Below are 10,593 nucleotides of genomic sequence, written 5' to 3'. Positions count from 1 at the left end.
GCTTTATGACAGACAGGGGGAAGCCTTAACCTTAGAAATCCCTGCATTGAGTGTAAAGGCATTGCTCAGTGCTCTGTCCCCCTCGCACTATGCAGTGAGAGTTTAGACAGCAGGATGATTTTATCTCCTAATTGGGCAGCTGCTGGCATCTCTCTCCGAGTTGGTAAATGTATAGCGATGGCTTATCTGAGTTTAGCTGCATTATGTTCTTGCCTAGTTAAGTAAAGGTTAAATGTAGCAGGTGTGAAGTGTGTGTCTGTGCCTAATGGAACTCTGGTACGTGAAAGGGTAGGGGTATGAAGTAGGAAGAGGGGAACACGCTGCATTATGGGAGAGCTAATTGTACTTAATCAAAGCAAGGTACTGTTCCACATTGATGCCTGTTTCCCCCGACACAGAACAGGCATACCCCTGACCTTAAAAGCATGGTCAATGGAGATTCTGCAAACAAATTGGACAATGGTTGAACACAATTAAAGATGACATAGGAATAACTAGATGGAATTGTAGTTTTTTTTAATTGGACATTTCCACAAACCTCATAGGAAAGGTAAATAAAACTCCACCACATTTCATTTTCTCAGCTAAGTGTTGCTGACACCACAATCAGAGTAATAGTGTTTATCCTGGAGATATTCCAAAAATGTGAGACACATACACACAGCTTTAGCAGGAGGGTCAGTGAACTGGTGCTTTGTGTTGGATTGAAAGGACGTTTCCTCCGTTGTGGTTGTTTGGTGTTGTCCTATGGCATCAGACACAGTCAAGCACCCTCTGTTCAGTGGGGGAGGACAAGGTCTGGTGGCGGAAAGGAGAAAATATGACCTGACAATCCACCACGCTCCAACTGTAAGAGAAGGCTTTGAATAAAGGAAGGGAGGAAAATGAAATAGAAAATGTAAGGATGAGTGGGGGAGGGGGTTCAGACAGACAGGGAGAAGAGGAATGAAAGGGAAAGAGTTAAAGGAGGTAAAGAAGGAGGGGGAAGTAGAACAGGGAGGAAATGGAGAGTATGAAAGATAACAGTAGTGTGACTTGCACAATACAAATAGAGATGGGAGGGAGTAGGGTTCTCTGTGTCTCTGTAGAGTATCTCACTGGCACAATGCCTACACATCACAGTAAGACAGCTCCCCGCTATGCCTGACAATGAGACATGGGCTACTTCACGTTTGGCGACATTTTCATTTAGCGTCACGTATGGTGCACCGATAAAAGGCTTAGGCCCAATTCCAAGGTTGTCAAAATGTATCACATCCTTCCTTGAGGTAACAAATCGGTATGTGATTGGATGCGTGAAGGCTGTGTTTCCATCCTTTTACTTTCACCAATGAAGCCTTGGCATATCAGTGATTACTTCAAAGAATATTAAAACACATTTACGAAGCATTTAAACGGTTCATCAATGATTATGCATTTGACAAGCTTTTCAACTTGCTACAAATCCCACTTCTGACCAAGAACATCTTATTTTGGTTATTTATTTATAACAGCTTAGCAGTGTATTAGATCCATACAAGCCTATGTCAGCATTTAGACTATTGATTTGTCCGAGTAACTAAAATAATGATAGAGCAGCTCGGGAGGAAATGAATAGTGTCAATCCATCGAACGCTCGATGTCACATTAGGTGGCTGAGAATTATATAAGAATGTATCAGAGACAAATAAAATGTCTCCTGTCTTTTATTCAACATACTCCATACAGACAAATCCATGTAAAGCTCACGTATTGTACACACAGAGCACAAGACAATCACTTAACAGCAATGAATAGCATTACTGGAGTTCAACTTAGATAGGCCATTGAAACATGTTTTTTTAAAGAACAGAATTAATTATTTTCAAGGCATCACTGTAAAAACAAATGATACACGTTACGTTTGGCAAAATACCAAGTCAATCGTAGGAAAGGACAGGTTTCTCAACCAATGAGAAGCCAGTTTCATCCAGGGAGTGCTGTAGCCAGTACAGGTGTGGCCAAAAGTGTTGAGAATGACACAAATATGAATTTTCAAAAAGTCTGCTGCCTCAGTTTGTATGACGGCAATTTGCCAATACCCCAGAATGTTATGAAGAGTGATCAGATGAATTGCAATTAATTGCAAAGTCCCTTTTTGCCATGCAAAAAGTGAATCCCCAAAAAACATTTCCACTGCATTTCAGCCCTGCCACAAAAGGACCAGCTGACATCATGTCAGTGATTCTCTCGTTAACACAGGTGTGAGTGTTGACGAGGACAAGGCTGGAGATCACTCTGTCATGCTGATTGAGTTCGAATAACAGACTGGAAGCTTCAAAAGGAGGGTGGTGCATGGAATCATTGTTCTTCCTCTATCAACCATGGTTACCTGCACGGAAACACAAGCCGCCATCATTGCTTTGCACAAAAAAGGCTTCACAGGCAAGGATATTGCTGCCAGTAAGATTGCACCTAAATCAACCATTTATCGGATCATCAAGAACTTCAAGGAGAGTGGTTCAATTGTTGTGAAGAAGGCTTCAGGGCGCCCAAGAAAATCCAGCAAGCGCCAGGATGGTATCCTAAAGTTGATTCAGCTGCGGGATCGGGGAACCACCAGTACAGAGCTTGCTCAGGAATGGCAGCAGGCAGCTGTGAGTGCATCTGCACGAACAGTGAGGCAAAGACTTTGAGGATGGCCTGGTGTCAAGAAGGGCAGCAAAGAAGCCACTTCTCTCCAGGAAAAATATCAGGGACAGACTGATATTCTGCAAAAGGTACAGGGATTGGACTGCTGAGGATTGGGGTAAAGTCATTTTCTCTGATGAATCCCCTTTCCGATTGTTTGGGACATCCAGATAAAAGCTTGTCCGGAGAAGACAAGGTGAGCACTACCATAAGTCCTGTGTCATGCCAACAGTAAAGCATCCTGAGACCATTCATGTGTGGGGTTACTTCTCAGTCAAGGGAGTGGGCTCACTCACAATTTTGCCTAAGAACACGGCCATGAATAAAGAATGGTACCAACACATCCCCCGAGAACAACTTCTCCCAACCATCCAGGAACAGTTTGGTGATGAACAATGCCTTTTCCAGCATGATGGAGTGCCTTGCCATAAGGCAAAAGTGATAACTAAGTGGCTCGGGGAGCAAAACATTGATATTTTGGGTCCATGGCCAGGAAACTCCCCAGACCTTAATCCCATTGAGAACTTGTGGTCAATCCTTGTGGACAAACAAAAACCCACAAATTCTGATAAACTCCAAGCATTGATTATGCAAGAATGGGCTGCCATCAGTCAGGATATGGCCCAGAAGTTCATTGACAGCATGCCAGGGCGGATTGCAGAGGTCTTGAAAAAGAAGGGTCAACACTGCAAATATTGACTCTTTGCATTAACTTCGTGTAATTGTCAATAAAAAGCCTTTGACACTTATGAAATGCTTGTAATTATACTTCAGTATTCCATAATAACATCTGACAAAAATATCTAAAGACACTGAGGCAGCAGACTTGGTGAAAATGTATATTTGTGTCATTCTGAAAACTTTTGGCCACAACTGTAGAATCTCAGAGTGTGGTGGTGGGGTGTGTGTGTTTGTGCGTGTGTGTCGATCCTGTAGCCATATTCCCTGACATGGTATAATCTCTGTTCTACAGTTGAAGACGGAAGTTTACATACACCTTAGCCAAATACATTTGAACTCAGTTTTTCACAATTCCTGACATTTAATCCTAGTAAACATTCCCTGTCTTAGTTCAGTTAGGATCACCACTTTATTTTAAGAATGTGAAATGTCAGAATAAGAGAGAGAGAATGATTTATTTCAGCTTTTATTTCTTTCATCACATTCCCAGTGGGTCAGAAGTTTACATATACTAATTGAGTGTTTGGTAGCATTGCCTTTAAATGGTCAAACCTTTTGGGTAGCCTTCAACAACCTTCCCACAATAAGTTGGGGAATTTCGGCCCATTCCTCCTGACAGAGCTGGTGTAACTGAATCAGGTTTGTAGGCCTCCTTGCTTGCACATGCTTTTTCAGTTCTGCCCACACATTTTGTATAGGATTAAGGTCAGGGATTTGTGATGGCCACTCCAATACCTTGACTTTGTTGTCCATAAGCCATTTGGCCACACATTTAGAAGTATGCTTAGGGTCATTGTCCATTTGGACGACCCATTTGCGACCAAGCTTTAACTTATGTCTTGAGATGTTGCTTCAATATATCCACATAATTTTCCTACCTCATGATGCCATCTATTTTGAGGAGTGCACCAGTCCCTCCTGCAGCAAAGCACCCCCACAACATGAAGCTACCACCCCCGTGCTTCACGGTTTGGATGGTGTTCTTAGGCTTGTAAGCCTCCCCCTTTTTCCTCCAAACATAATGATGGTCATTATGGCCAAACAGTTCTATTTTTGTTTCATCAGACCAGAGGACATTTATCCAAAAAGTACGATATTTGTCCCCATGTGCAGTTGCAAACCGTAATCTGACTCTTTTATGGCGGTTTTGGAGCAGTGGCTTCTTCCTTGCTGAGCGGCCTTTCAGGTTATGTCGATATAGGACTCGTTTTACTGTGGATACAGATACTTTTGTACCTGTTTCCTCCAGCATCTTCACAAGTTCCTTTGCTGTTGTTCTGGGATTGATTTGCAATTTTCGCACCAAAGTACGTTCATCTCTAGGAGACAGAACGGTTCTCCATCCTGAGCGGTACGAGGGCTGTGTGGTCCCATGGTGTTTATACTTGGGTACAATTGTTTGTACAGATGAATGTGGTACCTTCAGGCATTTGGAAATTGCTCCCAAGGATGAACCAGACTTGTGGAGGTCTACAATTGTTTTTCTGAGGTCTTGGCTGATTCCTTTTGATTTTCCCATGATGTCAAGCAAAGAGACACTGAGTTTGAAGGTAGGCCTTGAAATACATCCACAGGTACACCTCCAATTGACTTAAATGATGTCAATTAGCCTATCAGAAGCTTCTAAAGCCATGACATAATTTTCTGGATTTTTTCCAAGCTGTTTAAAAGCACAGTCAACTTAGTGTATGTAAACTTCTGACCAATTGGAATTGTGATATCTGTCTGTAAACAATTGTCATGCACAAAGTAGATGTCCTAACCGACTTGCCAAAACTATAATTTGTTAATTAGAAATTCGTGGAGTGGTTGAAAAATGAGTTTTAATGACTCCAACCTAAGTGTATGTAAACTTCCAACTTCAACTGTCGGTCAGAAACAGAGGGAAAGATTGTCTGTGTGTACAGTACCTGTGTGTCTGTGTTTCCCTGGAGCATTAACAGTGGTAGAGTTAGTATCATGTTCCAATCTTGACTTCTTAGGATCCCTTGGTGCCCCTGATCATGGTCTCCATCATAGCCCACTGCTCCTTAGTGACCTGACACACACAACACAGCAAGTTAAAACTAGCACAACCTGACCCACATATCCATAAACTAACATCTGTCATAAAATGAGGCTGATTTCCACAACAGCTCACTTGCAATCTTGTTACTGAATCAATAGCTAGTCGCATAACAGAACAGAGATTATGCAAAAGGTAGCAATGCCTTCAAATTATCATTCTATGTTCATATTACTTTTTAGTGTTAAAGTTCCGGTCCTGACAGTGGAACAGGGTTTACTAAGTTAGTTCCAGCACACACCCTCCTCAGATCATTGACTTCGCCTGCCATGGAGACAATCACCAACTTCCATTCGTAAGATCTGTAAATATAAGAGAATGGGCACAACTAAAGAGAAGAACACGATTTATGTGAATGTTGAGTCATCATTTTTCCCTTAGCCATAGTCCATCCCTATACCTGCATTGGTTAATCCTAGTGCACTTTAAATGTAATTTACAGTGAAGGACTTACTGACATCTGCAATTTCCAGATACCCATTCTGCAAGGCAGGCATTCAGCTAACATAGTGATTGGTCTCCACTGCCTGCTTAGCTTATCAAGACAGACAGACACACATTCTCTTACCGCTCCAGACACCCAGCAGGCATAGTCACTGCACAGGTAGGCTGCCAGGTTGGCAATCTCTCCGGGCGTGCCCAGCCTGCCCACGGGTATCCTGCCGATCATGGCCTTCTCAAACATGCCCGCAGGATCGAGACGACTGAAGGCCCCCTACACAAAGAGAAGAGGTCACAAGACATAGCTAATTATACATTCACAAGCCAAGATAAGACTAGAAAGGGAAAGATTTAAAGATTATTATTATTTTTTATTTTTTTTATGTCAACACAGTATATTTGTAAAGATTCATGCCAGAGTTGTGTCTGTTACCTTGGTTCTGATTGGTCCTGGCTGGATGACATTAAACCTCAAGCCGTACCTTCCCCACACCGCAGCCAAAGACCTGAGAAACAAACAGTAGTTTGTTTACATATGCACATACAATAACACACACAGGAAAAAAGGAAGAAAAAGACATCAAGAACTACCACTACTGCATATTCTAATAAAGAGGGTCTAGTGTAGGCTCAAGGAATCAGTTTAGACTTGGGCCTAGGAGTGAGGCACTACCTCCTAAATATTCTCATAGGTAATCACTCATAAATGGGGCCTTCAGTCTAAGTCTAATATGATTGGAGGGTAACTAGCTGCACCTAAAAACAAAATACATCTCGACTATTCATGCAGAAAAAGCTGGGGTGCCAAAAAGTAGATGCCAGGAGTGCTTTAGTCATTCCATGTCATTCTGGGAACATTATAGTGAGAGGCGCCGAGGGTGGTGCTTGTTGAATTGATTCATTCCCTCTAGTTTCTTGAAACCCTCCGCACAAAAAAACTGTAATGAAAGAGTAGGATCTAAAAATAGGCTCGCTCTCCCCTGAGATGCCTGGCGCAATAAATGAGCATGGAATTTGGCTGCTGCTGCCTTCACAAACTAGAGGGGTCACTTTTTTGGTGTGAGTGAATTCATATAGGGGGGGGGGGGTCCTTTATCGGATAATAGCGCTCATTCACACAGGAAAAAAAGACTGCATGAATGGACCAACCAGGTAACTCTCCAGTATGCCACTACACAAACCCCATATGCTCCTTTAAGACCCCTCTTTCAACATCACTGGACAACCAGGCATTTTTCTGCATGACACCCAAGCATGATGGGATGTTAACTGCTTAATTAACTCAGGATCCACACATGGGTGGAACAACCTGCTTTCAATAGACTTTATCCCTCATTTACTCAAGTGTTTCCTTTATTTTGGATTCAAGCGTAAGCTTAAATGGCATTCCAGCTAGTCTGGAACCCGCACACACACACACACACACACACACACACACACACACACACACACACTGCGGTCACTTGTATTGGACGTCAAACATTTCAAGGTACAAAAGGGACGTGATTGTGAGAGACACGAATAGTTCCCCCATTTATCATTCCCAGGCCCCTGGGTTTATGGGGAAACCTTATAGTGTCATTAACTCTTTCAACGGGATTGATACGGACTAATATTGAGTGGGATCTTTCTTTCGGTAAAAGCCCTCAGAGGTTCATTATGAAGGTGTATTCTTCATTTGATAAGAGCATCCCTGTCTTCACATGAAAGGTGTCGGTCCCATTTAGGATTTTATTGGGTTCTCACACCCACTAATGGATTCACACGTGTATGAACGAACAAGGTACATACACACACACCCCATCCGTCTTCATTATTGTCTAAATCCTACTGGAGGGGGATCGGGAGAGAGAGACACACTTTAATGTTAATTAAATGTTCCTGGACCTTCGTTATGCTAATGACTGCTTCTCTTTAAAAATGCATTAGTGTTCATAAGGCGTTTGATAAGTGAGAGAGCCAAATCTTTTCAAATGAGGCCAGTGTGGATGTCTACGTGTGATGGGTGCAATTCTGCCTCTGTTAAGGAGACTAGTGATAGGGGTTACAGGTTGGTTTAGGACAGGGAAACGGGTCCTAAACCGGTGATAGGTTTTTGGTAGTGCCTCTTTGTAAATACTTACATGCACAGAGTTTCCACTCCTGACTTAGCAGCCGCGCTGGGAATCACAAATCCAGAGACGTTCTCTGCGTAGATGGCGGTGATGGCCAGAAACGCAGCACCTACAAACACAATGTGTGTAAATACCACAAAGAAACAAAAATATGTACAGTATATGCCCAGCAATATGTGTCAATGTGTCATCATGTACATCCCTATAATTTACAACTGATCCCAGTTCAAACCAATTAATTATTCTCTTCATTAGACTGTCATAGGCTGACTTGATCCTCCAATGACCTGAGAGCTGCAGTTAGTCATTGTACATTTCAATAGGCTTTTATATCCTGCACAGCTCAGGGGGCGGTAGGTATCCTAGTGGTTAGTGCGTAGGGCCAGTAACTGAAAGGTTGCTACTGTAGATCGAATCCCTGAACTGACAAGGTAAAAATCTGTCGTTCTGCCCCCGAGCAAGGCATTTAACCCACTGTTCCCCGAGCGCCGAAGACACGGATGATGATTATGGTAGCCCCCCGCACCTCTCTGATTCAGAGGGGTTGGGTTAAATGCGGAAGACACATTTCAGTTGAAATGCATTCAGTTGTACTGACTAGGTGTCCCCCTTTCCCTTTCATAAAACACGGTGGCTGTTGTGGGCCAGATTACACTGCAATAGATTTAACACGAGTCAAGAGTAATTTCTGAATCAATAAAACAAATGACATGGGGTAGTGGAAGGAGATAGTTTGTCTGTGAGACTACTTAATCAAAGCTTGGAGCCAAGCTGCCAGGTGAAAATACAAAACAACTTTCTTGTACTGTGATAAAAGCACATTTAGATTTATGTAGCCGATAGAACAGGGAGGGAAATTATTATTTTTGGCTCGCAAATATATTTTGACGAACAAATCGATCAAATAAAAAATGTGCGACCCTCCGTTGAATTTCAAAATCCCGATGTGGCCGTCAAGCCAAAAAGTTTATGCACCCCTGCAATAGAATAATCCTAATAGTATGAAAGAAGAACAGACACCTGGGTATCAATTAAAATATGCTTTCTTGCACTGTTGGAAGAATGGCTGTTTTGGAAAAACATCAGATCAGATTGAATAGGGCCTCTAGTGTGATGGCATGTTTTTGTCTTTGTACTCCAAGGTAATTGCTTAATTGTGATTTGCCTAATTGCATTGCTGAGGGCAGATGGAAAAGCCACAGTAATAGAGAAGGGCTGGGATATTCACATGAATAATAAAGCTTATCCACACACACACACACATTATACATAGGCACAACAATGCATGAGAGTCAAGGCTTCTCCTATCCTCCCCTTACATATCATTGCCCCTTTATCCAGGGACAGCTGAGAGAGGAGACAAAAAAGAGGCCGAGAATGAATGAGAGGGTGCATGCACGCAAAGCCAAGAGGAGCTTAGGGCACAAGGGCAGTAGATAACTGGAGTGATGCTAGACTATGACCAAGTGAATGGAAAAGTGCTCAAGCATTTCATATTGAGGCTCAATCACTGTCAATATTACACATAAATAGAAAACAGAGATTCATGTTACACTTACATCCACACCAATGTTCTGGGTTGTTCCTCACTTGTTATACTACTGAGGATCAAATGTCCAGGAGTTGTAGGCAAATTGTGAATCTTTACTGCCCCCTGGTGGCAGCACTACACAATACATTACAACACAATTAAATGGGGACGGGAAAGCTGATCCTAGATCTGTGCTTATGGGCTCCATCAGATAGCTCTGGTGCTTACCCTTGTCGGCTAGTATCAGCCTCTTGCCCAGCTCCAGGGTGATGAAGCCTGGCCGTTCAGGACAATGTCTGTGATGGTCCTCCATGCGTTGGCAGACAGCTTCTCTGACGGGGAGATGAAGTTCCCTGCAGCGTTGTTGATCACCACCTAGAGGAACAAGAGAGGAGGATGATATTTACCAAGCAAATGGAGTATTATTGACCAGTACATCTAGAACAGCGAAGCGTACCACATTTTAGACAAAATCGTCTCTGATCTGTACCTATGTACATCAGGGAGACCAGCAACCTCCACCAGTTGGTACACAGCAGCTTCAATTGACTTGGGGTCTAACATCACACTGCACAGCATGGACTACTTAAAGCAGAGTTCATACTGATTTATCAGTATCTAGAACTCTTGGATAATGAATGCATTCAATGTGGGTAATTGATCAGTAGTAGTAGTACCTTATTTCCTGTCTGGGCTGTAATTTCCTCTGCAGTCTTTTTCAAAACGTCCCCCCAAAAAATGTATTTTCTAATTTGAGAGCAAGGCAGCAGTAGTGTTGACCTATAAAGTTGGGATTTATGGCCCGACTGACTACCAAGTTCCCACTCACCTACTAGCGATGACACACTCTGACCCAAGTGCTGACAGTGCTGTGGTCATGCCTTTTCCCAACCCCATTCCTCTTTCTGTGATAAAGGCCACTTTATCTTGGTAAGTCCAAGGGACCAGCATTGATCCCTCATTTGCAGGAAATAATTTAGCTGGGGGGGGGGGGGGGGGTCCAGTCTCACTCAATGACCTAGTCCCACTGCTGAACAGCTGTTTAAGGCGAGTAAATGAGATAACACACAAAAATGTGTATTACTGAACCAGCTGAAAAGGGATGTTGTGAG

General features: G+C 42.8%; 1 pseudogene across 1 annotated transcript; it reads right to left on the bottom strand.

Annotated features, from left to right (window-relative positions):
• Positions 1–502: 502 nt before the first annotated feature.
• Positions 503–10,199, bottom strand: LOC110513748 (2,4-dienoyl-CoA reductase [(3E)-enoyl-CoA-producing], mitochondrial-like; annotated as a pseudogene). Its single transcript, XR_016493835.1, has 8 exons — positions 9,980–10,199; positions 9,710–9,856; positions 7,960–8,059; positions 6,270–6,342; positions 5,964–6,110; positions 5,637–5,697; positions 5,241–5,368; positions 503–798 (listed from the first exon to the last, which is right to left on the bottom strand). The product of XR_016493835.1 is annotated as a 2,4-dienoyl-CoA reductase [(3E)-enoyl-CoA-producing], mitochondrial-like (transcript).
• Between the last annotated feature and the right edge of the window lie 394 nt (positions 10,200–10,593).

Source organism: Oncorhynchus mykiss, chromosome 3, assembly GCF_057628025.1.
Source record: "Oncorhynchus mykiss isolate SJ-2025 chromosome 3, ASM5762802v1, whole genome shotgun sequence".
In the NCBI taxonomy this organism is placed as follows: Eukaryota; Metazoa; Chordata; class Actinopteri; order Salmoniformes; family Salmonidae; genus Oncorhynchus; species Oncorhynchus mykiss.
This window is presented reverse-complemented; position numbering and strand designations above follow the sequence as displayed.